We start from the raw sequence: 15,046 nt of genomic DNA, 5'->3' as shown, positions 1-15,046 counted from the left end.
AAGTTATGCGAACAGTGGTCTCTCAAACACGAATTATTTTATTGTACGGATTTAATGTCTTTTTCATCTTAATTAAGCATTTACCATGCACTGTGGTCATAACTATTGCAGTTTGAGGTGCAACAGCAAAACACACAGGATTTTATTTCCCTTCTTCACAATTTCATGATCGAAGATTCAGGTTCGTCCCTACCGTAAATCTTAGCAGCCTCGACATATATATATATTTTTTCTCTCGCACCCTTTCACTTAGGGGAAGCACGTAGGGCTTTTCATTGGCATGTGCAAACAACCAGGCCAGCAGCACCACTCTCGCGCTTTGGGGCCAGTATGAAGTGAAATAAGGGGGACTCCAAAACAAACGCGAAACTTCAAACCCAGGAGAGCATGGATCTGATAAGCAAGATGGCTGCGGAGTGAGTTACAGAGGAAATGCTACACTCCGCACTGATTCGCAAGAGCAGGACAGGGAGAGATTTCGTCAAGTTACTTTAGAAAGGTGAGCAATTTCAAACGTATGAATTATTTCTTGAAGTTTGTCTTCAGTAGTTTTGGACTGTGGTTGATTGTGGACACTGCGGAAAGCAAAACTGAGGAGAAGGGGGAACTACTGTACACATATTTATTTAAAAATTTTGTCCTGATTTCGCTGACGGAATATGGTAAATGATACGTCTGCAAAATTCTCTAGTTTATTGCCTGGCATATAATAGGAAGACAAAAATGTTCGATGAAGTTCTGAATCCTAATAGAACATTTCTTATATCTTTTTATGGTACTTGATAAATTTTGTTGCTATTATAATTATTAATATAATCATTTTACTAGATTTTGTGAAGAAGGAAATGCCTACCCACTCCAGTATTCTTGCCTGGGAAATTCCATGATCAGAGGAGCTTGGCAGGCTACACTCAGTGGGGTTGCCAAGAGTGGGACGACTGAGCAAGTAAACAACAACTATATTATAAGCTTTTAGAAGGTAAATACTGAGGGGCAAGGGTTTATACTTGGGGTGCATGTGTACTCAGTGGCTCAGTTGTGTCTGACTCTGGGACCTCATGGACTGTGGCCCGCCAGGCTCCTTTGTCCATGGGGTTTTTCAAGCTCTAATACTAGAGTAGGTTGAATTGCTTCCTTCCAGAGGATCTTTCCCACCCAGGGATAGAACCCACCTCTCCTACATTGCAGGCGATTCATTTCTATTGAGTCACCTGGGAAGCACATAGGAATGGCTGTTGAAAAATATTTTAAAATTCAGTTTAATTAAAACACTTGCTTCATTTAGACCTCCTCTTAAACTGATATTGTTTCTGTCTGACTACAGAGCTTAGAAAGTTTAAGTAGTGCTTTTGTTTTTATTTAAATATTTCTTTATTTGGCTGTTCCAGGTCTTAGTTGCAGCATGCAGGATCAAGTTCCCTTACTAGGGATCTAATCTGAGGCTGCTGCACTGGGAGCCAGGAGTCTTAGCCATTGGACCAGCAGGGAAATCCCAAATAATGCTTTTAAATTTTACCCTATGTGGCTGTATAATGGTTTTCTATGGCTTTCACCTCTAAAATACGAAGTTCCCTTTCTTCTGAGGGAAGAATTTTGGTTTGTCAGTGTGGAGCCCCCTCTTTCAGCTGAGACCCCATGTGTTGCAGGGGAAGGTGGCTCATCAGTATGAGAGTGAGCCAGTTACCCAAGCCTGGTCACTCAGGGTATCTAAGTCTCAAAGGCAATGAGCAGTTCAGCATGGTCACGTGACCTGCTTTTATTCAGTCAGATCTTAATCTGAGGTATCTTTGCTGTGGTGGTGGAGGAAAGACATTCTTTTGTACAAAGTTTTCTGAAAGAGTGAGATGTAAACCTGAAGCCTCCTGGTCAATTTAGTATGAGCTTCTGCCAGAGAGTGCTTATAGAAAAGTGAGAACAAGAGCTAAGGAATGAAGAAAATGATCTTGGTAACCCTGTGTGAGCTGCTGGGTCCAGCCTGATTTTTCTCTCCTTGGATTTTCGGTTATATACGTCAGTGCCTACCTCTATTGCCTAGGGTAATTTTAGCTTGTTTGCTATCATTTGCAAACAAAGATGTTTTATCTACTATAAGCTGAAATTTAGAATAATTATAAGTACATTTTATAGTTTAGTTATATGACATCTTGTAGTACAAAAAATATGATACCCAAAGTGTTCAGGATATTAAATGATATTTAAAATACATATGTAAAACATTGGATTAGGTTAGTTTCTAATTGTATGAAAATAGCAAAATACTCTGAAAATATAGTACAATTAATTTTCATCCACTGCAGGAAACATATATATTTCTTTAGGTATATCTTAATGAAATGGACATATTTCTGTGATGGACCCTTCATGTAAAACATTCTCAGGATATTCTGGGTTTAATTGCCAGAGACAGGATGAATGGTTAACAAAACACTCTTTATCCCCCCAAATATTTCCCCAAAACTATTTGCCGTGGCATCAGTCTCCTCACTTGAGACCGAGTCCTCAACATTTAGCTGTTCCCTTGGATCTTGTCTACTGAGAGAGATTATTAAAATTCTACTGGGAGGGAGGGGAGTCCTGAATTACAAGAAACAAAGCTTTGGAGTCTTCTCTTGTGAGCATGGATTCCTTTCATCAGATGCCCTAACTTCTGGAAAATAGGATGTGTACATTTTTTAACAACAGTAGGAGTGTGATGGAAGGGAAAAAAATAAAAAGTATGGTCTGTTTCTATAGGTACCAAGGATGGTTGACCTTAAGTTAGGGATGGAGTAGGCCACTCTGGGATAGAGCTTTTAAAAAGAATAAGAGAAGGAATATTAAGCCTTTCAGAAGTTTGCTGAATCCTGGCCCCAAATGGAAGAGCATATTTTTCTTTAAAAAATGACTTTCCAGAGGAGATCCTCTGCTTTGTTTTTATTTCATCAGAATTTTTTCTTATTCACTTAAAATGCATAAAGTTATAATAACCTATAGTAACTCATTTGTAATTTACTCTCTTAAGATTTAATCTGTGCTTTCCAGAGATAGCACATAACTGGTTTCTACAATGTGAGAGCATCTTAGTTTACATGTCTATCATCTCTACTTGTTGCTCTTTATAATTTCATAATAAGTATGTTTAATTAATTCTTAATTTTACACATACTCCATAAAATATTTTCATTTTTATTTAACAGTTCCTGCGAGAAACAGTCATTTAAAAAATAATTTGGCTCTTAAAAAACTGTAGTGGACTTTTTCAGTACCAAATGCTTATGCAGATATTCATTCTTGCTAACGTGTAAGTACTGCCTATGTTTATTCATGTGATGCTCTTTTATAGTAAAATGAAATAAAGTAATAGCATATCAACCAAAACTATCTGAATTATAAAGCTTCTATAGATGTAGAGGTTCAGAACCCTAATATTGAAGACAAATTTAAATACGGTTTTCCATTGTGAGGAAATGCAGCAAATTGAAAAGCTAATCAGAATATCAAAGCAAATAAATATTAGCAGGGTTCTCTTATACTCTAACAATAAAATGTATTGAACATCAAGTCCTAATCTCTGTTTTTTCCAAGATCATTTTAATAGTCAACAAGTAGCTAGCTTCAGTATTGACAACTGAAGAGGTCTTAAAATGGAGTGTACTAGTGTAACTAATAATTTCCTACCAAATTGACATCAAAAATCATTTATATGAGTCTTTCAATAGAAGACAATAAAAGAAAAGAAAATTGTTGCCACTTATCAACCCTGTAACCATTTTTTAATAACATAAAAAATAGTGTTGTGGGGCCATCATGTCCCCCATCCAACAGTACAATAAAAATGATATTATGGAAGAGTGTATCATACTTGGAGCTTTTATTAAAATTCCTTCAAAAATCTACAGTCAGATTTATTTTAGGTATTTGTCTCTGTACTAGCAATGCTTCTATAATTTTCATACATATGTTACAGCACACAAAGACATTCTGTGAAAGCAAGAAGTCACTGTAAAAGAAAAGTTCTTCTCAGTTTATGATTAACAAATTATTTTGATTTCTGATGTTATTGTTTTAGAAATCTCAAAGAAAGTTATATAATTACCTAAATAACAGAAGTATATTTCTAATTTGCCTCTTTCCCAGAAGTAATCCTCTGTGAATTTGTCTGTGACTTCTCTTTTAAATGCAGAGTTTTACTCATGAAATAGAAACTTGCCCTCATTTCACCCTATATCTTAAATAAAATTTACGGGAAAAAAATCAAATATCATGTTAGAGAACTTTCTTTTGCATTTTGAAGGGTTCCTGCTTTTTAATAGCCATTTAATAGACTACAAATTGAATAAACTACACCTTTTCAAGGGTTTCTCATGCTAACTTTAATACAATACTTTACAGTAGTTATCTTTCATGCTGCATGCGATTCAGATGTTATTTCTTATTTTTACGAAATGCCTTTTTCTCTTTATTATCTAGATCATGAAGAGTGCACATTTTTATCAAGCAGTCAGATACAAAGTCTCACATTTTCTCTCATAGTTACTTTTTGAAGCACTTTGAAACTAAAAGTGTACCTAACTCTGCTTTTAATATTTTACTCTAAAATCTTAGTGTAATATCTTTTAAAAACTTTAGAATTTAACTGTTGCAAATTTAAAAAACAATATTCTTCTTTACACCCAAGGAAACAAATTGATGTTTCAGTCACAAGTGAAAATGTTACAATTTTGTTGGAAAGGTTTGTATGTTGCTACTGAAGCATAGAATACTCTGCCAAATATTTTCGAGTTTAAATTGCATGTTTAATACAAAGTAAAACTCACTTACCTTTCTCTCAGTGCCGACTTGTTATTGAAACTTTTATCAACTTCTAACTGTTAATGACTCTTTCAACAAAAACGAAAAACAGTCAAGTCAAGTCACATGTCATAAGAGTAGGCCTAGGTTGGATGCTGCTTAATTTCAGTACTGGAGGAAAAAAATAAAAGGCGGGGCAGTGGAGGGGCGGGGTGGAGTGAGCAGAAAAAACTAAAATAAAACCACTTCCTGCGCAGATACAGTTAACCACACACATCACATCATTACTTGATTTGAAGAAATTGCCTTCTATAGTCAACGATATTGTTGTTTTCCAAGGTGATTTTCAATTTTCAGACAACCCACAGTTGTAAAGTTTTCATCAGTTCTGATTTAATGGGCAAAATGTGCAGTTAAAACTTGAGCAGGGGGAGGAGCAGCCTGCTAGGCCCTGGGGACACTTCCTCTTTCTCTGCCTTCTAGCAAGGGTTTTAAGCCTAATGCCTGCTCTCCTCAGTGGGCTGGAACAGGTCTGTATGCCTTCGGAAAGCTCTGTTTATTAGCTTGGGAAGCCAAGAGGCCAGTGGCACTAACAGAGATGGTGCCTCTGTGTGACTCATGGAGGGCCCCAAACAGAGGTGCTCCGTTACTAAGTTCATGAGGCTTTGGACAGCCTGCAGTAGAACTTGGGAGAATACAGCCCAGGGCCCTGCTGTCACCTGGTGGGGGTGAGAGGCACTCATTTAAAGTGGGCTGTGACATTTGCCTGGTGGTGGCTCTCTTTCTGGTGTGTTCTCTCTGTTTCCTAAGCAGTTCTGAAATCTGTTGAGGAGCTTTTGATCTGGCTGAATGACTTTTTGTGTGGCCTGACTTAAAAAGAAAGAATAAAGTATTCAAGGGGTATCATTTTTGGCATGCTGCTGTGTGCCCATCTATGTCAAATTTTAACCAGTCCAAGACACATTTGGGGTGGGAGTAGGAAGCTCAAAATGACTAAAGGGTGTGTGTTTTTATTGAACCATGGAGTTTTAAGAATAAGCTCCTGGATGTCCAAGCTTGGCTGGTTTTGTGAGATTTGTAGGATCTTCACAAAAGGAAAAGCTTTTCTTCCAAATATCTGAGAAAATTAAATCAGAATCTCTTGTCATAAAACCAATTAGACGAGAAACCTGTGTAATAGTTCTCAGTGATGTGGCATGTCTGGCACACATAAAGAAAATCTTTAAAAATATGTTTGGTATTTATGGCCCAAGATAAGCATGGCATGTTCCTGCAGATTAATTTCTCTAGGACTCTCATTTTTAAAATCATATTTCAGATCTACCGTAGAACTTACTGTCAGTTGTCATTCCAGGATGCATCTTTTTAAGTTTTTAGAGCCCTGACAGTTTGTACTCAACTTTCCTCAGTGTTGTGGAGAAAATAGAAACAACATGATACTGAAGGTGAGGAAATCGGGTTTCAGGCGTCAGTTCTGACACTGCTGTTTATTTAACCTTAGCCAAGTCAATTAAATTCTCTGAAATTCAGGTTATTTGTGTATATAATACAATATACAAATAAAAATATCTATCTCCCAGAATACAATTATTGGTTGGTAAGCTCAAAAGCTTCCCAGGTAAAATATGAAAGTAGGCCCGATACATTGAGAGCAAGAAGAGACAAAGAAAGACACAGACCAGTCTAGAATGGTGTGTGTGTGCTGAGTAGCTTCAGTTGTGTTTGGCTCTTTGTGACCCAGTGGGCTATCACCTGCCAGGATCCTCTGTCCATAAGATCCTCTAGAAAAAAACATTGGAGTGAATTGTTATGCCCTCCTCCAGGGGATCTTCTTGACCCAGGGATCAAACCTGCATCCCTTTATTTCTCCTGAATTGGTAGGCACGTTCTTCATCTCTAGCACCACCTACCAGTCTGGTAGATGGCAGATTTAATAAGCAAGAGAACTCACATACAAGGATTGTCTTGGGTGGCTGCAAGACAAATCTTTGTACTTGTCCACCAGAATCTTAAAAAATTTTATATAGAGGACCTAACTGGGTTCAGTTAAGCATATAGTCCATACAGTCCCAATAACACATTACTCTCTTAGGCTCGTCCTTAAAAATGGCTCCCACTATGGGAACAGTGGGAGGAACATACATTCCAGGTCAGGGGAGGAGGTGAGGAGCCTCTGATTGCCTTGGTCCAATTTGTGGTTCAAGTGGAGGTCACATTCTCCCAGCTACCTCCTCCAGCAAAAAGTAAATAGAGTTTAATTCTCTATTTAAAATGGATAACCAGCAAGGACCTACTGTATAGCACATGGAATTCTGCTCAATGTTATGTGGCAGCCTGGATGGGAAGAGGGGTTTGGGGGAAAATGGATACTTGTATATATATGGGTATGCCCCTTTTCTGTCCACCTGAAGCCATCACAACATTGTTCATTGACAATATCCCAATACAAAATAAAAAGTTTAAAATAAAAAAGGAAAAGGAAAAAAAATAGATTTAAATATTTTGTACATAGTAAAGATAGGCAGATGTTAGCACGAGCTGAGAAATACTGCTTCCTCCCAAGAAGCATAAAAATATTCAGTACATCCTACTTGATTTAAGCCTTTGTAAGTCCAAGTCCTGGTTACCCAGTGATAAAGAATCTGCCTGCCAGTACAGGAGATGTTGATTCGATCCCTTGGTAAAGAAGATCCCCTGGAGAAGGAAATGACAATCCACTCCAGTTTTCTTGCCTGGAAAATCACATGGACAGAGGAGCCTGGTGGACTCTAGTCCATGGGGTTGCAAAAGAGTTGGATACCACTTAGCGACTAAAACAGCAAGTCCAAATCAGGCTCAGAAATGTAGAACAAGGAATATAGAGCATTCCTTTTACATAGGTACTAATATCAGATATTGGAATACGAAAAAAATATAAAACACCAATGTATCTTTATGGGAAATAAACACAAGCATCTACTTGAAGATATAAATTTTCAATGTTTATTTTTCATCATGCATAAGTAGATGTTAAATAAAAACAAAGCACGATTTTTTAATATAAGATGGGAAGGGAGTAACTTAGGCAGTGATGTATCTGGGTTTCGTGGCTAGAGATGTATTTACTTACTCTAGTTTAGACTTTGATACTTGGGACTCAATATGTTCACTCTTTCCAGTGTTTAATATTTACATTTATCCCTTTATTTAATCCTCACAGAAACCTTATGAATTAACCAATATTATTGTACTTTTTTTTTCTCTCTTATGAGGAAACTGAGGTTATGTAGTTGCACAGTTTAGTAAGCAAGAGAGCCAGGAGTTGAACCAAGGGCCCTGATCCCTCAGTCTTTGTTCTAAAATACTGTGCTATTTCCTAACCACATTTTATTCAACACAACTCAAGCAAATATTACTGTGGACAAGTTTCACCCCTTGTGTTTCATTTTGCTTCTTCACGGACAGGAAAGATAGACTCAGCAGGTGGAAATCATTCTTGGCACTCATGCTGAAGTCAGATCGCTCCAAAGTTCTCTACATTTAAATCTATATTGAAGAGACTGAAAGAATTGATAAATAAAAATACACTATGTGAATAAATGAGAAAAATAACACTGAAGATGCATCAATTTGTCCAGGTCAATCAACAGATTCAATAAAATCTCATTTATATTGCAGTTGAATTTTTAAGAAACATAACAGGCTAGTCCCAAAATTTCCATGGAAAAACAAATGTCAAAAAATACCTATTTTATTTTGAAACAGAACAGCAAAGACTGATGACTTACTGGTCAGATATCAACATAGTCCAAGTCATAGTATTAAAAAAAAACATTTCAATACTGGTCCAAGAGCAGATCATATTTATTTGAGTTCTTGATATATGACAAAGGTGACATCATAAAATAAACAAAAAGGAATAGATTGATTAGTAGATGATGCTGGCAAGACACATTCACTAAATCACAGAACACAGTGTTGAGTTTCCTACATTAGGCCACATGCAAAGATGGACCCTGGATGGAATAAAATCTATATTTGAAAGGTAAATCCATAGTGTTGATACAATAAAGAAATATATTTTTGCAGAATACAACTTTTGTAAACAGTATCCCTAAAAGGAAAAGAGAAAAAATATACAGACTTGACTGTATAATAAGTAAATAATTCTGTTAATTATAAAATAGTGTAGACAAAGTTACAGAAAAATAGCAGATTGGTAGAACATGCATAGATTCACAAAAGATTTGTGCAAGTCAATAGGAAACCCAAATGGAAATTAAGAAATTAATTTGAATAAACGATTCATGAAAAGGACTGCACTAATATCCATCAATATGTAAAGAGATGTACAACACCCCAGTAGTCATTGTAAAAAGAAGTTAAAGTAGCTCCTATTGAAATGGCAGAAATATGGATGAGAATTTATAGAAAGGACCTCTCAAATATTGATGGTCCAACTGTAAATTGAAGCTATTCTGACAAGCAATTTGGCAAAAAAAAAAAAAAAAATAGCAAAATAAAATATATGCATGCACTATGTTCCAGCAACCCAGTTTTGGTATAACATAGCTTCAGATAAATCCCTCACAAGGAATTGTTTTCTCCCCTTTATCACAACAAGTTAACTGATTGAGGTCTTGGTTCTTGTCACTCAGGTAATATTTACTTGTATCTGGGCATTTGTGTATAATTAGGGGGAAGAACCCAGAAGTTTCCAGGCCCTCCAAAGAGATGTTATGAGTTAGATGCTAAGGGAAAGTAGAGAAAAAAGGATTGACTTATACTGAGAAAGACTTTGATTTCCTGTGACAAAAATGGGAAAGAGAAATGGGTTTCTTGCATTGGAGGAGAGCTTGCTCCACTTGCAAGAAACTGTCCAGCATTGGTGAACACTGTAATCTGGGGGCCACATCTGTTCACCTATTGAAGGCTTTGTATGTACCAGGGAATACAGTAAGCTTAGGGATGTGTATATTAGTTAGAAAAACATAAAATACTTTATTGATAAGAAGAATGAAAACAGTAAAATGGAACATAAAATGTTCAGAAGGTATAGGATTGAAGGTCAGATGAGAGGATTCAGCAAAGAAATAAAGATTTAAAGAAAGTGATGGTTGTAGTCATGTGGATTTAGAGGTGGAAGATGGGTATTCCAGGGAGAGGGAGTACCAAGTGCAGGGACTCTGGATAAGGGTGTGTCTGAGATGTTAAAAGGCTGCATGGAGGTCACTGCAACTATGGATAAGTGAGAGAAAGGAATATAGGGAGTAGTGTTAGAGAAGTAATAAGGCCCAGACCATGTGGTCTCCCCTTCTCTTTTTGAAAAATCTGAGTAAGAAGGGGAAACATTGAAATAATTTGACTCACGATTTTACAAGGGCATTCTGTCAGTTGTATGAAGGATTGACCAAAGCAATGGGAATAGAACCTGGGAGACCAATTAGCAAGCTGTTGCAGTAATCCATGCATTAATGATTGGGATTTGGACCAAACTGGTGGTAGCAAGTATAATGGAGAAATGGTCAAATTCTGGATGTGTTCTGAAAACGGATCCAACAGCCATTTCCTTTTGAGCAGCCTGAACAGCTAAAGACAAAAAAGTCTTCAGAAGAGCTGGTACATTGGGGCATGTTGACTTGTAGTAATGATAACTTTGAGGTGCTTATCATCATCTCAACGGAGTTGATTATTTTGCTGTTAGATATGAAGGACCGGGGGGCCTCGGGTGGGTACTTTCCAGGTGGCACTAGTGGTAAAAAACCTGCCTGCCAATGCAGGAGAGTTGTGAGAATGAGGGTTTGATCCCTGGGTTGAGAAAAACTCCTAGAGGAGGGCTTGGCAACCCACTCCAATATTCTGGCCTGGAGAATCCCATGGACAGAAGAGCCTGGCAGACTACAGTCCATAGGTTCACACAGAGTCAAGGAGACTTAAAAAGGGTAGTCTTGGAGGAAGGAGGAAAGATGACTTTGATGTCCTGGAAACCAAAGGAAAATATTTTCGAGGGTGAAAGGTTCATAAATTGTCAGATGCCACTGAAAACTCAAGGTAAAAGAAAGCAACAAAATTAACTTTCAATACAGTGACATACAGGTTATTATAATCTTGATAAAGGTTTTAGTAGGTTATGGATGAGAAAATCTTATTTTAATAGATTGAAGACAACAGGTACAGATATCCTTTTGGAGTTTTACTCTAACTAAATAGGAAATAATAATAGAAGTAAAATAAATGAAGATGATCCTGTAGAAAGAAATATTGATGATGCCAGATAGAAAGGAAAGTGTTATGATACACTTCCTAAGCAGAGGAGTAGGAATCGGTTCTCAGGCACAGGAAGTTTTATGGATTTAGCCTTGGCTGAAAACATGAGCAGTTCTTTCATTGTAAAAGAAATGAAGCCAGAGGACACAGACAGGCTACAAATATGCAGTATTTATAGGAATTCTCTTCTGATTGCAGCAATTTTGTCAATAAAGTAGGAGTGAGAATTAGAATGCAAGAAAACGGAGTTGAGAGGTTTTAAGAGAGAAAATAAAGTTGTGAAAGAGTTCATCGTGATGTTCCTGTAGTAGAGTGTGGATACATCTCCGTATCCCGCATTTTGCCAGAAGCATCAGGACTATCTGTTTTCAATAATGCCCCTGAACTTAGACAAGAAGTATTTCAGTGACACTCATAATGACCCGAGGAACTTCCCTGAGCACTGTGGAAGCAACAGGGAGTCCTATACAGTTTGAAACTTAGATGTAGAATGGTAGAATTGGGGTCGGGGTGTAAATCATGATGGAAATTTAATTCTAAAGTTGGTGAGAACAAGACCTTAAATTATTTATAAAAAGACAAAATAAATGTGACATTTCTTGCAACCAAGTGTTACACTGTTGTTGGGGGAAAAAAATGTATGTACCCAGTCACTCACTCATTCAACAAATATATTTGGGATATTTTCTTTGGTATTTAGACACAACATCAATCTCTAAGGATATAATTTCTTGAAGGTATTTTAATGTCATTGAGGGGTGATAGAGAAAATAAGCAAGAGTAAAATCACATTAATTAATAATGTACAAGAATAGTAAGAGCTATGGAGATAGTAAAGCAAGACCAGAAAATAGTGAATATACACAACTCTTCCAATAAATCATTATCTAAAAGGAAGTTAAGTATGCAATGCCTTGAAGGGAAAAAGGTGGCAAACAGAGAATACTACCAGTTTGATTTTAGTATTCTGAAATGGACTATACAGTCCATGGGGTCACAAAGAGTCGGACATGACTGAGCGACTTTCACTTCACTTCGCACATGCTGATTGCAATGATGCAGTAGAGAAGGAAAATTTATTAATGTTGACATGTAAAAGGGATACTCCCATAAACAATGACCCTGAGTAGGTGAAAGTTAAGGAACAACCTTGACATCAATCCTTAGATAATTCATGTAAACAAGAGAGAAATGAGAGCATCTAGATGAAGGTGGATAGGTATAGGGTTTTCAGTAGTGATATTTCTGACAAGGTGACTCTTGACACAAGACATAAAAAAAGTCAGGGAGAAACCTGATTCATATATGGTGAACCGCAGTCCAAGCAGAAGAAAGAGTAAACGCAATGTTAGAGCAGGCTTGTCAGTTGAAGAATAGTAAAGAGACATACATGCCTAGAAAGCAGGCAATGAGGGCAAGATTTTGTAGGGTACTGAATGCCAAGTAAGAAACAATCATTTGTATGCACATTGTGCAAGTCATTGTGCTAGGAAATGAGAATTTCCATAAAATTCTTCACCTCCCTCCGTCCTCTTCACTTCTATCAAGAAACTGTCAACACATCTTGGCTTGTTCTTTCCATCTTGCTTATTTGGACATTGTAACAGGGATAAAGGATGTTTTTCTTGTATTGACTTAAGTAGTCAAGATATGTCTTAAGGCTCCTGGCTCAGGAACATACTTTTGCAGCCTTAAGATTCTAGGTATCTATACATAGATGGGTCCCAGGTCCTAGCCTCCAACTCTATTTGAAAATCCTGGAGTATATTACTCCAGGGAGAGAAAGAGGAAAGAAGTAAGTTACAAGACATGCAGTTCATGCTGTAGGGAGTATGTACAAAATGGAAAGACTTCCTATTAAACACATGGCTAACCGTCAGGGAGGCCTGGCGTGCTGTGACCCATGGGGTCGCAAAGAGTCGGACACGACTGAGCAACTGAACTGAACTGAACTGAAGCATCCCAGAAAAAGCAAGTGAAACTAACTGAAAGATAGGATTAAAAGGAAACCTGAAGCTAAAGGAGTAAGCTTGCAGGCTGCTGCTATGGCAGATAGAAGAGGCAGGTAGTCCCTGGGGTCAGAGACGTTCATGGTCACCAAGGAAATGAAAAGATTGCACTAGATCTGCTCAAAAGCCAGCAGTTAGAACTGATTACTGATGAAAAATAGGACCCTCAAATGGCTATGTCAATCACAAAAGAGAAACTAGAATAAATAGATAAAACTAGAAAGCTTGTCTATACTGGGTCCTTGATTTAAAAAAAAAAAAAGTCTTTGTGAAAAATTAAAAACTGATTTATGTTGAGGATCCAGATACATGGTATCTTCTAAGATACAGGAGACTCAGTTCAGTTCAGTTGCTCAGTCGTGTCCGACTCTCTGCGACCCCATGAATCACAGCACGTCAGGCCTCCCTGTCCATCACCAACTCCTGGAGTTCACTCAAACTCATGTCCATAGAGTCGGTGATGCCATCCAGCCATCTCATTCTCTGTCGTCCCCTTCTCCTCCTGCCCCCAACCTTTCCCAGCATCAGGGTCTTTTCCAGTGAGTCAACTCGTCGCATGAGGTGGCCAAAGTATTGGAGTTTCAGCTTTAGCATCAGTCCTTCCAATGAACACCCAGGATCGATCGCCTTTAGAATGGCCTGGTTGGATCTCAGCCTACAAGTCTACAAATTCATATAAAATCTAAACCAGTGAAACCAGGTGGCCTCTGGAAGAAGCAAATGCAAAACAACTATGTAGCAAATACTTCCTCAAGCCAGAGTGCATGCAGATCCGTCCATATAAGGTGCTTTCACAATGAAAATGACACTGCATATCAAAAAATCATCAACCATCTGCAAAAGTCAGCATAAAAATAAGGTTCCTCAGATTTCAAGATTATACGGAATCTTAAAAAAATCTACAAAATGAGTATATTTTAGTTGAATAGAAAAATTAGAAATGAAATAGATTCCCACATAACCATAGTTCCATTAAAAAAAATGACTGACTTTTTTAAAACAAAATATAAATTTTTAAAAATTCATGTTAAGGATTTAAGTTCTTGACTTGTTGTTGTTTAGTTGCTCAGTCGTACCTGACTCTTCTGCAACTCCATCAACTGTTGCCCACCAGGTTTCTCTGTTCAAGGGATTTCCTAAGCAAGAATACTGGAGTGGGTTGCCATTTCCTTCTCCAGGGGATCTTCCCCACCCAGGGATTGAATCCACATCCACTACATTGTGCAGATTCTTTATTGCTGAGCCACCAGGGAAGCCTCATGTTCTTGATTACCAGAGAATTTTTCTAGCAGTAGAAAGATGATCCTTTTTTAATTTTACCATAGTAACTATACCCATGCTGGATCATGAATTAGAATGGGACTCCTATATTATGATGCCATCAAACTGAAATATTCCAGTTTGATTCCTTGATAAATATGTATCATTATAAATCAAGGATTGAATTATTCACATAATTACTTTTCAGATATAACTCTTGGAAAGTAGATTCCAGCATGCAATAAATATTCTTCAGTTAAGAAGCAACATAACCTATAAAACAATTTGCTTCAATTAAATTTTTCAATCTTAAAATAGAAGGATCATTTACATCATCATAGATAGGATATAATTTGTTTTATCTAACTGAAAAATAAGCAATTCTATGAATTGGTGAGTTTATAATTTTTATTGTTTTTCTTTATTTCCTGTCTATAGAATTGAACTAGAAACTAAAAATGACTTCTAGGTAAAAACTGCTTATGGAAAAAAATTGTATTTCATGGAATATATCAGCAACTTGTATTTTACATCTTTAAAACTGAAATAACCTTAAAATGTATATCTTTCTAATGAATAGATGACAAATATTGAAACTTTGATAGCAGTGTAGGTGGTGAACTTTTCCTTTTATTTTCTGAAATTAATGCAGATGTAAAATGTCTGATACTTCCACTTTATCACTTTATGCCAGTTTACCTATTATCTTGAACTCTCAGCCAGAAACTATAGTTTTCCACCTTCTGTTTCTCAGGTAAAAT

General features: G+C 37.0%; 1 protein-coding gene across 3 annotated transcripts in view; it reads right to left on the bottom strand.

The window, feature by feature from the left end:
* ARHGAP15 (Rho GTPase activating protein 15) overlaps positions 1–4,957 on the bottom strand; it is a 725,608-nt gene extending 720,651 nt beyond the window's left edge. For all 3 annotated transcript variants that reach the window (XM_055398711.2, XM_088829189.1, XM_088829187.1), the window contains exon 1: positions 4,801–4,957. The gene's annotated coding sequence lies outside the window, so the exon portion shown is untranslated. The remainder of the gene's footprint in view (positions 1–4,800) is intronic.
* Positions 4,958–15,046: the final 10,089 nt, after the last annotated feature.

Source organism: Moschus berezovskii, chromosome 2, assembly GCF_049115385.1.
Source record: "Moschus berezovskii isolate FMDL1 chromosome 2, NW_MosBer_1.0, whole genome shotgun sequence".
Taxonomy (NCBI): domain Eukaryota; kingdom Metazoa; phylum Chordata; class Mammalia; order Artiodactyla; family Moschidae; genus Moschus; species Moschus berezovskii.
Note: the sequence above shows the minus strand (reverse complement) of the source record. Positions and strands in the feature narration are given on the sequence as shown.